Source organism: Lipophrys pholis (assembly GCF_963383615.2).
Source record: "Lipophrys pholis genome assembly, chromosome: 13".
Taxonomy (NCBI): Eukaryota; Metazoa; Chordata; class Actinopteri; order Blenniiformes; family Blenniidae; genus Lipophrys; species Lipophrys pholis.
The window spans coordinates 20,689,636-20,710,678 of record NC_137632.1 but is presented as its reverse complement, the minus strand read 5'-3'; the positions used below and the strand labels follow the sequence as shown (position 1 = coordinate 20,710,678).

At 42.7% G+C, this 21,043-nt stretch overlaps 1 protein-coding gene across 2 annotated transcripts in view; it reads right to left on the bottom strand.

Moving 5' to 3' along the window:
* Positions 1-21,043, bottom strand: part of adarb1b (adenosine deaminase RNA specific B1b) — a 136,409-nt gene that overhangs the window by 83,132 nt on the left and 32,234 nt on the right. For both annotated transcript variants that reach the window (XM_080479105.1, XM_080479106.1), the window contains exon 2: positions 3,124-3,193. The gene's annotated coding sequence lies outside the window, so the exon portion shown is untranslated. The remainder of the gene's footprint in view (positions 1-3,123; positions 3,194-21,043) is intronic.

The following is a 21,043-nucleotide window of genomic DNA, read 5'->3' as shown; positions in this document are numbered from 1 at the left end:
TGTGGTCTCAAAAGGCCAGTATGTATATTTTCACCATCATTAAAGTATAGGACTTGGAATATATCACACAAACATGCCACAGAAGAACTGTAGAGGTCATTTTACATATTCCCTAGTAGGGACCACAGGCTGCACATGAAGATGAATGACGAATGATGAACTGAATATAAGTAAAGCCGAAATATTGCAAACACAAACCCCACCATCAATCGTCACAACCAGATACTATACACCTCTGAAAGCAGTTATCAATCATAGCGTCAAACCTGTTTTTATCTTTTTTATCAATCAAGCACGCAGGGAAAAATCTGCATATTTTAAGCTGTGAATCAAAAATGCTTGTGTGGAGTGGGTGGGGTCTGTGACCTCTACTGTTTCTGCATTCTAAATGAAAAAAAAAAAAAAAAAGATTTACTTTCAAACTGCTGCAGTTTAGCAGTTTGTACATGTGTTGAACTAGAAGCTCAAGTTGCTATAAATCTTCCCCATGGCCACGGGAGAAGTTACAATTTCTTCCTTTTTGGTAACAGTTAAGCGACTCACTAATGTCATTCGACCTTTCCTCAGAAGGAGAAAAGTTCATGACAAGTCGAGAACACTTCAGACAAAGACAGCAACTCCACTGTCCAAACAAGAGGAAGATAATTTTGGTGTTTTAATTGACCATTTTGGGGGCTTCATGGCAGCGTAGTCAGTCTCACAGTTGGAATATTTCTGTTTGATTGTGGAGTTCACTCCTCTCATCCTCCGACGGTCTCCCTTCATCTAAAGAACTGCTTGTGCGGTAAGGTGCTGGCTTTAAATTGCCTGTAGGTGTGTGTGTGTTTGTGTGTGATTGGCTATTTCTTTGTGTTAGCCCTGTGATGACCTGCGCACCAGTCCAGGGTGTTTAATGTCCTTGGCTCAATGTCAGCTGGGATCGGCTCCAGTTGTCTGTGCCCCAAATTTGGATGAAACAAATCCAGAAGACGGGTGGACAAATTGAAGACGAGTATTGGCGTTGTTATCCACACTGACGCTACACTTTGTAAATAATCTGAGCATAATATTTGATTTCGTGCTGATCTATTTGAACGTTTCAAGCTTTGTTTTTATGCATTTCTTTATCTTTGTTTCTGGCCAGTGTGAGCTGTTTCATATCGCAATAATCCAAGATCTATTACTCTAGATGCCTTTACCCTGAATGCATTACTATAAAACTAATACTAACTAATACTAATAGCTCTAACACTAGTACAACACTCATCCTCACAATCTTAAATGACACGGAGTAGGGCGAAGGGGGTCTGGATCACCTAATCTTTTGACTTTCTTTAATTGTCTCTTTGTCTCCCCAGACTGAAATGAAATTTTCTTGCTTTGAATATTTCTGGGTGCAACATGCAGTCACACAGAGTGAAATCAGATGAGGATTGAAAAACATTTACTTGAACCTATAGGTTTCTCCTTTGTAGAAAATAATGCTGCATGGAGGTTCAAAGTTTCACTAAATTCCCTGACGGGCTGTGGCGTGGTCCAAGTGATGATTCTAGTGCTGCTCCTCTTGTCTGAACCGTTCACCACAACATAAAAGGGACAAAAAGACATGTGTATGGAGCAGATGTACCGTACGTGAATCTATTTCCATGCCCTATAATTAATCATCCCAACAGGAGATAGCAAAGGTTTTGACATTTCATTGAATTGGGGGGTGGGGGGGGGGGGGGGGTAAAAGAAAAGCAAAGAAGAGACATAAAGGGATGGAGGGAGAGTGCAGGATCCCCTGATATTTGAATCGTGCTAAAAATAGCCACACTGGTGCAGATACAGTTTGAATTGTCAAAAAAATAGGAGAAGGGGGGAGCAGACACTGCATTAATCTAGGCTGCTGGTGTGTGTGTGTGTGTGTGTGTGTGTGTGTGTGTGTGTGTGTGTGTGTGTGTGTGTGTGTGTGTGTGTGTGTGTGTGTGTGTGTGTGTGTGTGTGTGTGTGTGTGACAACACTGCTTGTGAAGTGGGCATTGGGCTGAAGATGAAGTCTATTCCTTTCTGAAAGGCTGGTAATGTTAGCACTTATCTGGCCAGCAGTCAGGCGCAAAAAACAAACAAACATGTAGTCAAAAAAGCAGCACTGTGTTGAATCATACTGCTCACAACAACACACGTATAATTTCCAATATAATTAATCTCATTACATTTTAATCACGAAAATATGGCTGCTTGTTATGCTTTCATTATACAGCTTACAGGGTTACAAGTACACAACAGCAAGTACAGTATGAGGATTTTTAGAAACGTGGGACAATTTAATGTTCATTCTGTTCATTTGGGTTTTTTTTCACTGATTTGAATGACCAGGAGACTCATCTGCTGCAAACCTGAGCGGTGTTTTGATGTAATTTCCCATTGTGTGAGCACTACTTGTCGTAATAATCAGACACTGGGCTGAGTGTCAGTCACCCAAAGACCAGTATACAATAACTGGAGGTTAAGAAGGACGGAAGAAGACAAAATCTATTAAAAAATTATTATATTGTTAGTTTTACAGCCCTTCCTGAAACCTTGTTGTATTGGACATTAAAAAGTTAAATTATGAGCAGAGAAATGTGCAACCACAGGTGCCAAGTTCAGGGTGTTATGGGGGTTTTATGACCAATATTTATATTACACAGACCTTTAAAACATTTTTCAATAAATTACACAACAGATGTATTCAGATTTTTTCAAATTATACCCGAGTCTCACAAATGAACATTAATAAATAAAAAACGAATAAATAAATAAATAAAGTATTCTTACTTTTTGATTAGTAAATGATTATTGATATTTGGCTGGTCAACCACAAGATTACACCTGCTAATGGAAAATGTGGATGAATAAATAAAAAAATGAGCGTGTGGAAAACTAAAACGTACCATTTTTCTGCCACCCGAGGAATTTGCTTTTGCATGTGAAGACCAAACAACGTTTTAATAATGCTGCTGATGTCCTACAAAAGCGACGGGTATATTTCTCCATGTGGTGCAACCTCAGCTCCGTTATAAATCACGTAAGAAAAATATTGGCTATTCTATGACTCCCACTGTTGCAAACGTGAGAGCGGGCGACAGGTAAATGATCTGGATTGTCAGAGATGGGAACTCACCGTTGCACTGGAGGCGACAGCGGTTTTATCCACAGAGCGTCTTGCAGTTCGCAGATGTCACACACCGCACCTGCAGGGCGAAAAACATCATATTAATAAGATTTATGTGTGTATTCAATGTTCCTGACATACGAATGGCGATAAAAGTGCTGTCTGCAAGAGCGTGCAGCGTAAAAACGGCTAAATGGAACACGATCACACATGATCCATTGTGACCCCAGAAGGAAGCAGTGAAGCAAAACGCCGCGTCTCGTATCATGAGCATGTTTTTTTTATCCCCTGAATGAGGACAGTGTAGCTTTATTGTGTTTGAAGGAACGCTTGAGAATCAACCTGAAGCAAAACTGAAACAAATCAAGGTCAACAATCTCTTCAGGCGCCCAGTGGAAAGTCACAGATCAACAAAAGAAGAAAAGGCTGGGCACCACCTCCCCGCCCCGGATTCCCGTCCCAGGGGAAGCTCACTCAGCTCCGGCCGGCAGCGACCGCATCACCACTTCACGGCTACCACAGCAGCGCTGCAAGCCGAGACGTCCGAGGGAGAGGAGGAAGAGGAGGAGGAGGAGGAGGGAAAAGGGAGCAGATGCTGCCGCGCTGTCCAATCACATTAGGAAGAGCAACGCAGCGGTTTCCAGGCGCAAAGATGGAGGGGTGTCTTGAAAACAAAAAACAAAGGTGACACTGGCAAGGTTTACCGTGGACCGGGAGTGAGTGGCAGGCTTCTGGATGAATCAAAATCAAGTGAACCGCCTCGCACCGCTGTGGAAACCTCTCCTTCAACAAAGAGAGACGGGGAAAAGAGCAATGGCACACAAGCTCGGGCCTCACGGTTAGCACAAAGACGAGTGACACACATGAACCTGGAAGGATCACGGAGCAGCAAACTAAATGGAAAATCTCATGATTCACCTCATTCTGAGATGTCCTATCTGCTACGGAACTGGCTTGTGGGATGAGTATTGCCAACTACTTGCTATCTGCATGGGCATATGGGCAATCTGCCTGTGGAAAAAAAAAAAAAAAAAAAAAAACTTTCTACTGCCTCCTCCTTACACCGTACTGTTTGTGTGTGTGTGTGTGTGTGTGTGTGTCTCCATCATCTGTATTCAAAACACCCACCAAGGTGCTTTCCACCTCTCCGAGCTGCCACCAGGATTTCTCTCACAGGAGGAGCCTTTCGCAAAGTTTGCCACAATTTCCATATTTTGACATGTAACATATGTTCAGGCGTGTCACTGTGCATACATATAGATATAAATATAGATATGCACCTGCAGCACGGCGTACACAGATTGGTAACCTGACGATAAAGCACAGAGTTCACAAGATCTTTCCATTATCCATCTTCTATAGCCGTGTAATGCGATTCAGGGTTGCCAGGGGGGGTGGGGTGGGGGGGACATTGGACACGCTCCAGCTCATCACAGTGCAAACACCATGAAATCACACACACATCAACGTTTATGATCAATTTAGTGATATAAATGCAGCTACACATGCTATTAGAGATGCATCAATGCCCAGAATCAAACAAGGGTTCCCCACTATGAGGTGAGAGTGCAGAGCCATGAAATACTATTCTACTGTTATTTTATTACCTGTGGGTAATTTGTTTTTGTTCGGGATTGACTGTGATTATATGGAAAAAAAATTCAAATAATTTCATCAATTTATGAATATATCTTTACATTTCTGTACACAAAGCGGGGGACAAAGACCACGCACACAAAGAGAGAACAACCTAGAGACGTACGTTTAGTCTTTCCCTTCAATCATATTGCTCATGCATCCTTCAGGAAGATGTGGTCCTCATGACGATGAACATCTTTGCAATGAGTTCTGCTTTACAAAGGTCATGATGTTCAGAATTGCTTGAGGTCGCGACCAAAAGTTTATTCTCCTCTCACGTATTGCCAATTACCTATGAACTCTTATTTCATAAAGTTGCGTTCATGTTCTATAAATTAAAATACAACAGACCAGGTCTGCAGCACAGTCGATTAGAAAGACGTGGTTCGTCTGTATACCACATGTATTTTGGTTTGCGTCATTAACTTTAATACCAGTCTAAAAACCAGGTCCGATCTCTTTATTATTTTCACACAAAACAGCCTTGTGCTGAAACACCAAGCACTGACTGACGCCCTTGACACAATCAGCTTCAATGTTACACCATTATGATTCAGCTCCAAGGCCTTCGGGACGCCACGTGAGGAAAGGGTTAACGGTGGAACTGGACCATCTATAACACGTACGCGGCTTTTTAGGTTATTACGGAGCAAAAAATTTGTTGCATAAGTCAGCCGTGAGTCACCTTGAATTTCCTCCCTCTCATGTCTTACGACCAAATAATGCAACGGAGGAGGAGGAGGAGGAGGAGGAGGAGGAGGACGGGCTACACTGGCACTCACACGGCTTCGTCTCGCCGGGCACAAGTGTACGCTACTAGTAATTTAGCAGCAGTGAACGCATCAATTTGAGTTTAAGCAACATTCAGCCGCTGCTACGATCTGCTCTGGGGATTCTGCGTTGCCTCCTTCACTAACTATCAAGAGCACAGAGAGACAGAACGAGAGAGAGGGAAAGAGAGAGGGCTGCTCGCTCTTCAACTGTGAAGACGTGTGGAGTGGAGACGACACTGGTGGAGAGTGCAATCTCAGTGAAATGGAGGGTGATAACTTGAAGTGACCCTTTCCCGTTTCTCACCCCGTGAGCAGCACAAAATCTGCATTATTTGGTCTGTCCAAGTCTCTCTCAGAGAGCCCACCGAGGCTGTAAATCAGAGTGAAGGCAGCTCCTGATTCGTTTTTTTTTTTTTTGCACTCTCAGTAACTACGGCTGCTGTTTCCACACGAGCAGCCAAATATAGCGGCGGATGCCAATCGAGATGGATTAAACCAAACAACTCGTAAGCAATTAAATCCTAATGAATCATGAGTAAAAAAAAAAAAACTAAACGCTGAGTTGGCGGATTCCTCAAATGAGCTCTGCACTTCACGTGAGCCTCCTCATTTCTGAAACCTAAAGACAAAAACAGCTTTCTAGGGCCAAATGCTGTTAATTGAGTCCGCCCCCCCCCCCCCCCCCCCCCCCCAGCCAGGCCCAACTTCCAACACATTGTAATTAACCCTGTTTGGTCAAAGAGGAGGAAAATTTAAAAAAAAAAGTCAAGAAAGACCATTCAGTGATTGCTCCTTTTAGTTAGCTGAGATGGCGCAGTGCTTCAAGCAGAGAGTTAATGAATGGATTTCTTTTTTCTTTCTAAAAATATCTTCATCCCAAGTTCAGCTGGTGGTTACCAGAAGCAAACACAAGAGTCAGTAAGACGGTAACTGTGGAGATCTGGATATTCATTGTTGTGCGCTGAATAGAAACGTGTTGACAGAGAGAAGAAATCGTCCGGAATCTCTCTATTACAGTAAAATCCAACTCAAAAAGAGTCTTTAGGTGATTCATACGAACTACTGCAGGTTGTGATTTGCCTGCTGTGCAGGCTGAGGACAAACCACTGCACCATCACCTAGTGGCCAAAGATGGGACATATTTTTCTTCAATTCACACCCACCCACACACCCACCCACACACACCCCCACACACACTCGTTTGCCACCACAGGCCGTCCAACATTGCCCGAAGAACCCATTATCAGTGTTGCGTGAATTCGACCCATTTATTTAGATTACATAACATTGAACCTGGCTTCCATTGATCAATACAATATGTGAAACAGCGTATTGATTTTTCCAACAATTAAAGCCCCGGGCCCTATCCCCCTATCCCTCCTGGCATTTGGAGAAATTCAACGTTGAAATAATCAAGCTACTCATACTCAAGTTTTGACCAATCTTAACAATGGCTGATAGAAAACATGTAAACCTCATTTGCAGTAAATCACATGAAGTACCTGGATTAATGAAATATGGGAACGGTATCCAATGTCCCTGACGTCTGCAGAGCATAGCAAACACCCCCGCCAAGCGTCCTCCTTCTTTCTCTTACGTTACAAAGACTCCACCACTGATATGTAACCACCAGCATCAGTTAAGACTTGTGATGGTAATCCAGCACACAAACACACACACACACACACATGCCCACCAACATACAGAGTGCTTCAAGGTCAAGCCCGGATCCCGCAGACACAACAGCGCGAGAAACCTTCAGCTGTTATCAAATTATAACTCGTCCCAATGGCAACATGTTTCTGCAGGGCCACTGAGGGCTGGGATTATTTGTTTGCGGTATCCCATTGCATTCTGGCTGCACTCGCGGAGAAAAACACCCCCGTGGCCCATTCTGAAACACCGGACCTCCTTCCTCACCGTCAGCGCCATTCAATGCATGAGTAAACAAACCGCGGCCTTCAGTTACAATTAAAGTAGAATGGCACTTAAAGCTGGTAGGTAGCAAACATCCTATTTAGGATTTTAGGTGACCTTTGTCTGTGACCTAGGACTGAGTTATTAATGACTGTTTGAATGTAAAGTGAGTGCTTGTTCTCCACAGTAATACCAACCTGTTTTGCTTTGGTTGGAGCTCCAATCTTTAAAAAAAATAAAATAAAATAAAATAAATTAATCCAGTGAAATCCGGGTATGACATCTGCAAATTACGGCAGGTTAAGCCTACGTGCCGGATAATGCCGTGGAGGTGATAGATGACTGCACCAAAGTTCTGCGTACTTCGGCATCATTACGCAGATGGCGTGACAGCTGATGGGTTTTTGGGAGGCTGCTTGCTGCCAACAAGCCTTCACGTCTAAAAACTGAAGTCAGGGATTAGCATGGGAGTCACATACAGGGGAAGTTGGGGAAGGAGGAGCGAATGACTCACTCTCGCTTACTCCGAATGGTCCTGCGAAGATACCTTTGGGGAATTCACATCCTGGCTCTCCGGTGGAGCTGCTCAGCGGCCCGTAGCAGACGGCTATAAATGCCAGTTGCTGAGTGCATGTGAAGGCGAGCGCACACGGTGGGCAAATCTTGTCCAGTAATGGTTTTTTTTTTTGGTTTTTTTTCACGTGTGATAGATGCTTGATAACCATGTTACCATAACAATGTAAAATGACTCAAGAATTTGTTTATTTGACCTTTATTCAAATTAAAATGTAATTCGTTTTCACCCAAAATTTTAACTATTTTTGAAACTTGCACTTGAAACACATTTGTTTCCGAACAAAAAAAGTTTTAAATTTATTTTATTTTTTTTACTTTTCCAACTATTTACTCTCAAATTTGATTTCATACCCCGAACTTTAGCCTAATTAATTTTACCTTTTGATCTCAACCTAATTTTGTTTTTATTCTCCACATTTGAACTTTCTGTGATTAAAATGATCTTCAGACAAAAGATTTACTCTCTCACGATGTTGTATTTTACTTCATGCTGATTGTCTATTTTTGTCGACACATTTGTAACTTTTAATTGAACTTAAAAAAAAACATGTTTAATTTTAAGATTTTCTTTTTTAAACCAAAAACTGGTTTCAATGTTGTCAGAAGGTTCCGTTTCATGAGAAAACTTAATTCTCAACCACAATATCAAACTTAAAAGAAATAAATCTCTACATCCTCATTGCGATTTCTCAATATTTACATTTTGAAAATGTGACCTTTTTTTTTTCTTTTTCTGCAAGATCTTGATTTTTAACATTAAAAAAAAACAGAAGGAAAAAAAATACACCTCCAGGGTAACTTTGCTCTGTGGACCAAATAAATCAACCCACTGAGACCAATCTGACCGCTGCCTCTCACCATCACAGCTCACCACACCTTGGGGGGTACCTCAATATTAAAGAGCAACTCTTGACTTCATTACAAAAGGCTAAATGTCGACTGCCAGGGGAAAGCACAGAGACTTCATAAATAATCGTCACCCCATCAGGAGAAATTATGTCTGAGAGCCACTTTGCATAACCCAAGCCGACACCGGCTGCACACACAACACATAGTCTACACAACACGTACACACACACAACAATACACAGACACACCACCGGGCTGATTAACCCTCCGGCTCTGGTGCACAGTATAGATTATGAGTCACAGCCACTCATTAGAAGGGAACCAAACAGAGCTGCTGCATCAAAAGAGGTCACTCTCGTTTGAACGAGCCCATCATATATATATTGTGACCCTGCGCTGTCACCATGGGCAAAACTGTGTATGTGTGTCAAGTGTGTGTGCATCAAATTTTTATCCCATTCATCAGTGACGGCATGGATGAGACCTGTATGTGTTGCTGTTCGCACCATATGTGGATATTAACCCTCTGCTCATTTGAGAGTCTCTGGTTGAGTTGTGAGTGCACGCTATAGTGCAGGCAGCTGATAATGAGACACGTACGTCCGTGTAACTCCACTTTAGATAAATAAATGGGCCCTGCACTCCATCACCTGAGTTAATTCAAAGATAAACATTACACAAGAGTTTGTTTTAGGTTCTGCTGTCAAATCAGTCACAGCCTGTTAAGGAATAAGAAACGCAATCATCATCGTGATGACAATAATAATATGGCGGAAAGGCTGAATGCCAATTTTGTGGTAACCAGGATGATTGGACCAGTAACCCACAACCGTTGGAGATTGAAGGAACTCCAGCAAAGTACTCCCCTGAAGTCTCAGAAGAAGCCACATGAGAAGCAACAGAGCTGATTCAGAGAAGACCACCAGAACATCTCGGTGAAAGACAGACCGAATCCCCAGGTTTACAACTATTGAACTGCGATCTCCGACGCTGCGTCTTGGTTGGAAGGAATGAGATCTGGCAACTGTACAGACGCAGGAGAGGGAGGCAATTATTCAGCATGTGAAAAGTCAGCTGCAGAGGCTTCTTCAGAACATCCACTCAGCGCTTCCTGAAGCCCTTTGGAATTACAGGCCTCCGGCTGGAGAAGGTCCTTAAGGTCGTGGCAGATTAGACAAAGCCATAGAGCTTCTGGGTTTCTCTCAGGAGGAACGGGAAGGCGTGGGGAAGTCATGAACCCTGAGAATGAAACAAGAGAGAGACACCCAGAAGGCTCCTCCAGTACATTGAATTCCTCGGGCGTTTCATAAAGATCACCACTTGTTTTGTTTTTTTTCTTCCAGATTTCCAAAGAGTAAAGGTGCGAAGGGAGCAAACATACTAAAATGGACTATATGCGTTTAGCCAGTCGTTTTTAAAGTAACATTACTTCACATATGTGACCTACATCAAAGGCAGTCAGAGCACAAATGCATGTGGAAACCACATGATGAAGGGCAGGAAGAGAGGTGTCTGCAGAGGAACAGCTTGGATGTTTAATTGGGTCCAAAAAGTGACATTGGCACATAAAGTCTGTGGTTTTTCCATATAAAAATGTTAATTAACCAATTTTAGAAATTAAACACCTGCGATAATCTTCACACTTCTATTGTCAACTGTCTCCTAACACCTATAAATATTGACATTTTGATAGATCTTTCAGTATCTTATAACAATGCATCGTACTTCTCCCAATGACAAGAATGTGGATTCTTTTTCAAGGAGCCAACAACTAACATCAATCCAATGTGCAGTTCAGCTAATTCAAAACAACAGGCAGACGCTGGCTGTCAGCTGCAAAACCGGAGACCAAAAACATCCTGCGACCAGCTGCTAATGTGCCTTTTCACTAAATGAAGCCAGCTTCTGTGATGCGGTTGGCTGTTAACCGCCTCGACTCCAGCACACTCCGAGAGTGATTAAATCGTGGCATTCTTTCCATCAACGCGCCGCGGTCATGCTTGTGTCAAGAGCTAAACCCAGACGTCAGAGCAGGCATCACGCTGGCCGGCAGTCTAAAAACTCGGCACAAACCTAAATACAGAGATTTGTCCCGACTTGAAGTGAGCGCGTTTCTGATTAGGACGGTGTACAGTTGGCGGACGCAAACACGTGGGTTCACTTAGCCGACATCCTCTGTGGCCTGAAGGATTTAGCGCTCATTCTTCCTGCCCTTGCGCCATATGTAAACACAGACAAATGAGGCTTTGGCCCGGGTCGAGTGTAAACCAGACCAACCGGGTTAAAACCTGGAGTCAATCTATGCATGAGTCAGAACACCAAATACCAAGAAAACCGACGAAAAAACAAAAACAAACGGTGAAACTTTTACACCGAGCCCATTCACCTATCAATTAAGCCTTCAGAACTTTAAAGTCTTGCCAATGCATTGAGTACGATGCAAACACTTGATAAGCAACGTGACACTGTGGAGTAGGTACCTCAAGGCAGATTTTTGCTGAGCGTGCACTATATAGCGCAGGTGAGCAATCTAAAAAAAAAGAGGTTGCTTTCGGTGTGTGAGAAGAGGTTTATTGTGAGCAGCGAAGCCAGAGAGTTCTGTGCAGTAGACTGTGATGAATAATGGTTGCATAATGCATTCGGGCTGCAATTAGGGTATTTTTCTCTCCGTTTGTCTCTCCCTTTACTTTCGCCGATTATTTCTTTCCGAGAACATCAATTGCCTGTATTTCTACACAACTCTGGCATAATAAGGAATTTGTTTAAGCAGCTGTGCAGAAGAATGCTGATTTATGTTGTCGCACAGGACTAAAAGGTGCAGCTACCACTGCGCACACAACCTCAACGAGCTCTGGCAATTGTATCCCCCCCCACCCCTCCTCCTCCTTTCACGGTCTCATCCGCTTAAATAGGGCAGGACTCTCATTCAATGTGCTCAATCACAAAAGCACAGTAAGTCACTTTCATTGTCGGTGGCTTTTCTAAATACTTCTCGTTGGGTTGCTGCCAAAATCCCAAAGTATCAGCTGGGATTGAGCTGTTTACTGAAGTTGCAAGTAAACACAAATGTCCAGATTGTATTTTTACGGCTTTATTTTTGTTTTGCCTCGTTTTCCTTCCCTCCCCCTTAGCAAATCTGGAAATATCCAGTGAAAAAACGTGCGTCTGTATTGACCAAAGTTAGATTCAACTTTTACGTGACGCAAGCTATTCCCCAAAGCAAAAAGAGGTGCAGATATAGAACATTTTCAAGGAAAAGCTGAAGTAAAACTACGCTCTTGTATAAGAGTGCCGAAACAACTCTGACCTCGATCGGACCATTTCAACCCTCGCCACTCTGTTTGTGAACAACGGAGTAAATCGGTGGTTCTCAAACGCTGAGGACAGAAAACAAAGTGTGCTACCTGGATTACAGAACGGCATGCATAGTTTGGATAGACTGTTGAAGCTGCTCATCCAAAACGCCTCAGGAAGGTTGCGCACAAAACACTACGTTGCATTTAATTCAATATAACATGGCCGCTTCGTTCCCAAAACTAACACGGAGCACCCGTACAGATCCGAAAAGAAATTTCAACATGCAGCTTCAAATTTGAAGTCGTTCAAAGTATAGACTATTCTAGATTTTCACACGAACCACCACAGTTGGAAATGTATGAAAATTGATTTTTTTAAAAACACACAGCTACATGGTGGTCAAGGAGGGAAGCACCAGTATTTTCATCGAACGCTGCTGGGTTCTTTTCAGTATTGCGAAATGAGATCCTATTGGATACTTGACTGAGGTATATTTAGTTTATTACACAAATGAATGTATGGTAAAGTCATTTGAACAGTGGAAGAAAATCTTCCCCATTACTGCAATGTATTGCAGTATCACAAATCAAAACTCTGTGCACCCTTTTCTTAACGACACACGAGGAGAGACAGAAATGTCTGATTAACGCTGATTTATGGTGAATCTGACTGCACTGTTAGGTGAAGATGTGTGATTGCGTAATCGGCCGAAGTTAATCAAGTGACCAGTTATTTTAGCGTTTTTTTCAGACACTCACAGCATCAAGAGGAAGTCTAATCCTCTTCCGCACACTCCAGTGCTGGAAGTAGTGCCAAATGAACATATGGAAAGCGGCAAGAAGGCAGCAGCGGGGAGACGTGTTGTGGCCAGGCCGGGGTGACGCGCGTCTGAGACACTTACTATTTTCAAACAGCTTCCATTTACAACGAGAGCCACACCCTTTCGCTTTCTTGCCAACCGCACGAGCCACCAGTTAGTGACAGAGGTTTTTTTTGTTTTTTTTTACTGGGGTCCCGCACAGAGTCTTTGTAAATGATTCACAGCTTCAGAGATTTAAACTACTTCTTCAATGTGCCGGCGCACCAAAAACTGGAAAAGCCCAAACCTTTTTTTCCCCCCCCATGAGCAAGTGTAAGATCAAAACTTGTGTGCGCAGATATAAATATGACTGCGTAAAGATGGATCTGATCAGATCAGGGTAGATTAAAAGAGATTCAAAACCATATTTTGTGGACGTGTGTGCGTGTCCACTATCAGACCCCGCTGAGATAATTCTCTTAAAGCAAGTGTAATGCGGCTGGGGTTTTTTTTTTCTGAGCCGTCAGCTCTTTTTCCCTTACCCCCACCCCCCCGCCTCTCGTTTTCTTCTTTCTTCCTCGCTCATTCATTTGATGTGCTTTCTCCTAATCTTCCCTGGGCTGTCGACCTCACAGAGACACAGAGGACACGCTCAACCATTCAGCCATAGCTTCTCATTCACAAAGCAGAAAGAGCTTCCCTTGTGCGGCGCGCTTCGAGTGTTTGCCTGCGCCTCAGCTTGCGCGCCTGCATTTTTTAACAGTCTAATTTGCTGCATGATATTGGAGTTGCCAGCTGCTGAGGGAAGATCCTTCAAGATCCAATCCATTGCGGTCGTGAATTACATCTGTGTAACTGAGTGCTGCACTCGTCTCAGCTAGATTTTTGCCTTCCATGAATGAGAACTGGGTGATTCAGCATCCAGTGCTGATGATTCAGTAGCTTAAAGGGAAACGTCACCCACTTTTTTTTTTTTTTTTCCAAGGGAAAATGTGTCTCCTTCAACCCCCCTCCGGGAAGCTGCCAGGATTGGCCCGAGCGGCGTGACTCCTTACCTTGGATGCTTATGCGGCACGCTCCAATTTCAAAGGAGTGCAAAATCATTGGGAGACAAGATGCTGGAAAGATAAAAGCGAACCGACACCTTACTTGAGAGTCTCTATAGCAGGGAGCTGAATATTTTATCTTCCTTCTTCACCAGATACCTTCCTGCTATACTGTGTGCACACAGACAAACAAACAGACTCCTCACGTCGCCACGAAAACGTTTATTTTTAGATTGTTTATCCCAAATTTCACAACCCCCACAATGTCTGAACTTGGGGAAGGCAAAAAAAAAACCAAAAAACTGCGAAACGGAGGAGACCCTTCTGCCTGAGTCGCGAGCATTTAGTCGCTCCCTCGCTGCCGCCTATTTGTTTGTTGTCGTCGTTGCGGTTGATGTACCATATGTGCACCTATTTTCATCCGCCGCTAAAAGCGGACGAAAATTGGAGGCCGTTGGTGAAAACGCTTGAGCGGCAGGAGTCATCAGATATTCCTAAGTAATCCGGAAACCCCCGTGATCTCTGTGCGTTTGGTCCTGGCAGTTCTACGTCTATTTATGACACTACAAAAGGTGAATGGAGAATAATGCATAAGCTGCTTGTGATCTGACACAACTGGGGCTGGCTCAGAAAACCATCCACAAATCTTAGCTGTAATCACACCACGACCCGTAAAGGCTCCACGAAACAGAAAAACACATTGTTTTTATTGTGGGTCCATGCGAAATGGGGTCTTACAAGCAAAATAATTTCCTAATTGGAGAAAATCCACATCGAATGCTTCATTTCCCCTTCATGCTTAACGGTGTCAAATGTCTGATGACTCATCCAGCATTTGACAGCATGTCTTCATTTTGCATCCAAAAGAATTGCACTTGCCGCTTCAGCGGTGTCTGTGCTGCTGCAACAGGTTTTCTAGCTTTGCATATTGGCATTAAACTGTATTAGGGTTCGTAAGAAACACTCAGGCTCCGTAGTTCAAGAAAATGCCGGTGAAATCTGAAGCATGCTCCTTCTTTGAAGCCGTTTTACTAGAATCCACACACAGAATTCAAATCCCCTTGGAGATTGTTTCAAAGAGGTATCTGACAGAAAATAAAAAATTATCATAATAGGGCAGTGTTTGAGCCTTCAACATCAGAAATCAGGTGGTTGATCAGTAAAGATTTAGTGTCTTTGAATTAACCACGGAGTAGCATTCAGGAAAAAAAAAAAAGAAAAAGGATTGAGTTGTCTCATGCAGAAATGGGCATACCCGTATAAAGGGAGTTGCTGAGAAAGAGCATGCACACTGTATAAGAATGTTTGAATCTCTTCTCCTATTATGGCCACAGGCTTTTGTAAATCCCAACATGCGATGATAAAACACATCATCCCTCCAAGTGCTTTCAAAGTCCACTCAGCCATGTATGAGATATCACTTGTGACACACGGACAAACAGTGGAGAACGCCCTCGGGCCAGTGGGTGGATTTGTGAAAATATCAGGACAGGAGTCATTAAATACACTAAATACATTCATATTAGTCTCAACTTAATTGAAGCAAGATCAATGTTCTTACTGAAAAGAATGAATAAACTACTCTGGTCCCAAATCCAACATTCACACCAAACTGCAAAGAGATACCAAAGTAATAGAACTAGAAGAGGGAAGACTGAGCCCTGTGAGGGAGAAAGAAAAAAAAACAAAACAACGCAACACGCTTATTTGTCATTTACGTCCAGCAGTCGGACTCGAGGCGTGCTCCCTGGCTCGGGGGCTGTTACAGGCACAGCCCGTTCAGCTGGAAGTACAATTGCACAACGTGTAGGGCCCCTTGAGTATAAACAAATGCCTAATAATTAAATCAATTTATATCAATTAGTGAAATGCACTGTTGCTGTACACCCTCCACTCAGAGCCAGACATCTGCAATTTGTACCTCAAAGCAGCATTTCTCCTCTCAGCTCCATTAAAAGAACATAATATGCCTCTTAACATTGTAAGTATAGAGTAAATATCCCTATTAGGCTGCAGGGATTCATGAGCGTGTGTGGGGAGAAGAGATCTTCAGATAAGTGAAAAGGAACACACGCTCGTGTGATGTTTGTTCTTTGACTAAATGCAGTTCAAGTGGCACGCTAAAAGGATTTTCCTAAAAGCTGTGTCACCAAACCCGAGTACATCTAGCATATACTACTGAATTCAGACCATGGTGGTTATAAGACATTAATTTAGTTGGTGGACAGACAGGTATTGGTCATCACATCACAGTGCAGGAGCGATGTTATTTTATATCACAACACAGTGATTTACCTGCCATGTTTGAGGCGGCAGTTCCCACCGGCAGTGCATCAGAAGCAGAGTAGTGGCTGTCAACTTGAGCTTTGGGCTTCAGTGCCTCTGACTTGTTGCTTGTGCCACCAGGTATGAGGCAATCATGGCCAGATGGAGTGAAATATGGACAATTGTTTCATTTTGAAGAATTCACAGTCCTTATCATATGGGAACTTGCTGTCTGACTCGATATCCTCTGCATAATTTGTTGGGGCCTCCATCAAAATTACACCTGCTAAGTACTTTGTGCTGACTGACACATTGTGGCTGCACTTGGAATTAACAACTGCACCATTACCAAAACACTTTAATAGTACTGCCAAAGAAGCAAACAACAAAATTCGTGATAACAATAATAATCAATTCGGCACAAGCCTAGAAATAACAGAGAAGTGTTTACGTCTCATTCAGCAGTAATAATCCTGGTCCTCGCCAATAAAAGATAGGGAAAGTACCTAGTGTAAATTGATTATTGCAGAATGAGGTGTAAATGCTAGTCTGCCGCTCACCAAGGTCCTGTTTACACAATCGTTTCACGTGAAAATGCATCATGTTTGCGTTTTCCTTTCAAGAACGGTTCACGTTTACACAGCAATGTTTTGAAAAAGGCAGAATCACTGAAAACGATGCAGTTTGCATGCCAGGCCACAAGTTAGCACATTTGTATGTCTGTGGTTTTATTGCACACACTCACACGCGTGGGCACACACGCACACAAAATGTCAGTGGCATGCATGCACAATGGCAGCATTTCAGAAAAGTTTTTCTCTATCTACAAGCAGATGGAGCATTTTCACAAAGTTCCACCTTGGGAAATGTTATCAAATAGTTCCACTTCCAGTGACTTCGAGCACCGTTGTCGTGTAAACGGACACCAAAAAACGCAACTAAAGATTCACGTTTTCACCGAAAAACGTTGTCACTTCAACGAAACCGAAATTCATCTCATTGTAACTTTAATAAACCGAGCCTGCTAACTGCTACATGGCTGTTCTTAACGTGACCTTCCAAATGTCACAAGCACGAACAGGAAAAGTGAAAAAATAAATAAATAAAAAATCAGGAGCATGAAAACCCTTTTAAATGCAGAAGTACATGGCTCAAAGTCTTGACAGGAGTCAAAACAATTCTGACAGATTGAGTACATTTAGGTTGTTACGTTGTGAAACAAGGTTTTCTTTTTCTTCAATGGGTGTCCATTGACAGAAGGGTCTCGACAGTTCTCCTTTTTAGCCCTCCACACACACACACACACACACACACACACACACACATACACACACACACACACACACACACACACACACACACACACACACACACACACACACACACACACACACACACACACACACACACACACACACACACACACACACACACACACACACACACACACACACACACGCATGTCCTGGCTACTTTACCGTGACTGCACGTTCTTGGCTACTCAACCCAAACCTCCCTTTAGGGAACTTATTTAAAACAGTGCCCAGTTAGATCTTAATAAGCACAATTACATGGATTTATTGTTATCATCATTAGGGTTTCACCAGCATGCAGACATTGCTAAGTGACATGAAAAATATTCAGAGATGACCTGATTAGAGTCGAAGTACCTGCGAGACTGTTAATCCGCACAGATTCCTGCAGAGCTGTTGCCCCAACCAATTATACCAATTAGTTGCTGCATCACCCAAGATGCTGTTCCATTTACCTTGCTACCTGGAGGGAATTTTGCACGGTATAAATGGATATTCATACAGCACATATCACTTCCAATACATATTACCTCAGCTGTGGATATATTTAGTGCATGGTGTGGCAAAGGTTGATGCCTAAATATAGCTACTGACAAGAAATCTGACACATTTCTTTCATTTGCCTGAAAAACTAAATATCTCTGACATTCCTTTCGGAGTGCAGAGTCATTTCTCATTCATTATTTTCTGTTCATTTCTCGGCCGTCTTCTGAAGTCCCACCTGAGTCAGGTAAAAAAATTAAACTTTAATCAAACGAGTCTCAAGGTCACGACAATGACCCCCGCCTCCTGACTGGAGATGCTCGGCCACATCTCTTTGATTCATTGACCAGCATAAATGCCATCAATCTTTGGGGAATAACCAGCTCGCTGATGACAAAGGACATATAACCGTCAGCCAGCCATCAATCAAGAGCTTTAGTCTTTGAGTTTATGACACTGCGCTGAAAGGTTGGTGTTTGACAGCGGCGGCTGCGGCGGTGGCCTGGAGTTTGAGTCGAGGGTGAGCGCACAGTCCCAGGTTATAGACTGACTCGCCACAATCCCGTAGAACTCTGCAACGCTGCGATCAAACATTGGCCTCATAAATCATTAAAAGGCGTCGACGTGGTCTGCGTTCCCCTTAGCTGTCCGAAGGGCTGCAAACAACCGGAGGCTGAATTAATATGCGAAAAAGTCACCGGGTTCGACTGCAGCCTGCGTCGCACACATTTCCTCCATTGTGAGCTTGACACCGTTCACACGCGTGTCAGAGGTCAGCGAAGACTATACGAACACGCCGAAGGTCGTGAATGCATCAACAAAAATCCATGTATTGATTTTGTGCTAGAATGTGCGCGCGCGTCTGTATGTGCACGCAAGTATCGATCATGAACTTCTAGAGTTTTATAAATGTTACCGTGAGGGCACTGTGCAGACTAATTAACAGAAGCATTCGCCAATAACAGATGAATATGCAGTGTGCATACACACGCTGCGAGGATCTCAATTTCTCTGGGAACGAACTGCATATGTATTCTTTCTATATTTTCCACGTTTGCCAGTGTTGAGTAGCCGTGCTGATGGAGATCCCGGTGCCGTCCAGAGGAGCCCCATCTCTACTCGGCTTAGCTGTGTTGCTTTTAACGGGTACACTGGAGGCATGACTTGGATAGAAACATAAAGTGGTGGCTGCCAATAAGACACAGAGTAGAGGTTGAGCTGAAGAAAGCGGTGAAGTCCAAAAATTAATTCATGGAAGAATGACATCTTAAACGAATCAGTGTATGGTGCGGATTTGAGATTCTTCTTGATTTACTCACTAGTGAGAGCATCTTCTGTGAAAAAATGAAGGTCTCTGATTAGGTAAAGCAATTTCATACGACTTAAGTGGTGAAAACATGCAATGCAAATGAAGTCCATCCATCTTTCATACTGCTTTATCCAATTTAAGATTGTGGATCTCTGGAGTCCATTCACTTGAAGATCACATTCAATTCAATTTGAATTCAGCAGAGAAACATGAGATATTCATTAACATGAATGTTATTAAATGCTGCCGATCCATTCCCTTATTTACAGTTCTATGTTGAGACAGTGGTTATGCATTTATTCCAATAGGGTTTAAACTCTTGTCTTTGGAAACCATCGCAAAAATAGACAAATGCATTTAGTCTATTCATTTTCTAATCACTAACAACATCGCTGCTGTATTGGCTGCTACTAACCCAAGCTGCTCAAACTCAATAACAATAAAACAAAACAAAGCGGCAGAGCCCAAGTTTTTATTGACATTTTAGAAAAAACTATATCTCTAATGTACCAATTGTATATATCCCACCTGTATTTTGGCTTCATCTAATTCAGGATTGCAGGGCGCTGGATTTCATAGGTCAGTTTTAATTGTAGCTATAGTTGTGATTGGATGCACAATAACATTACACAAAGAGCATTACACCAGCAGAAATTCCATTATCGTAATATTGGCATATAATAAACCATATAATATGCATCACATGGTCAGAATTTCTTCTTTCACTTGTGAATTATTAGTACTTGTGATATACAGCATGATTTTCGGGTAATTTAAAAATCCAACTCATATTCAACTCATGTAGATGAAGAGCATGCCAAGTACATGACATTCTAAAATTAGTATGACGATACCAACAAGTACAAAACTGGCAAAGTGGACCATTACATAACTTCGAAGTTCCTTGTTGGTTATGGGAGCTAAACACTTGCAGCAATTCATCTCACATTTCACAATGTATAACTGCAGCCGCTGTGTTCTGGGGTGTAAACCTTTCTGCAATGCAAATGAGACCAAACACCTCTGGCTTGCCACACACACAGTGCAGCTAAAACAAACCGCTCTCCACAATGCCTCCGTAACGTGACACAGACCTGCAGATCTGGTATTGTGAAATAATTAAGAGTTGGTGAAAGAGCTCAGATGGTTCTTCACAATGTCAAGGTGTCAACTGGTCAAACGCAGTGGTAAAATGTCCTGCGTTCATGTGGTATTTTGTGATACATGCTTTAATGACACAGGACAGTGGTTCCTAGAAAGGGGTCTGGGAACCCTTTCAGGGAACGTCAGAGATCAAAATGTAATTTTCACAAGTCAAAGAAAACCATAATAAATCCAGATTTGGGAAACAGCCCATTGCTGCTTATGTAAGTTTGTGTTTGGCAAATCAGAGAATTTCGATCAACGGTGACCAAACTTTCTCAGAGGCCAACTGGGGGAGCTTGACAGATTAAAGGAGGACAACCAATAGAATAGGATAAGAATCAAACTCAGCTAAACTTCACTTCCACATTCGGCCCAAGTCCAAGATGGACTTCCCCACCTAAATACTTAAATCTGATCATGAAAATAAATCACAAACCACCGCAAAACTCACTGTGGATGATAATGCATTATCTTAGAAGTCATGCGTTCTTGTTGTGCGCTAAATCCTCCGAGAAATT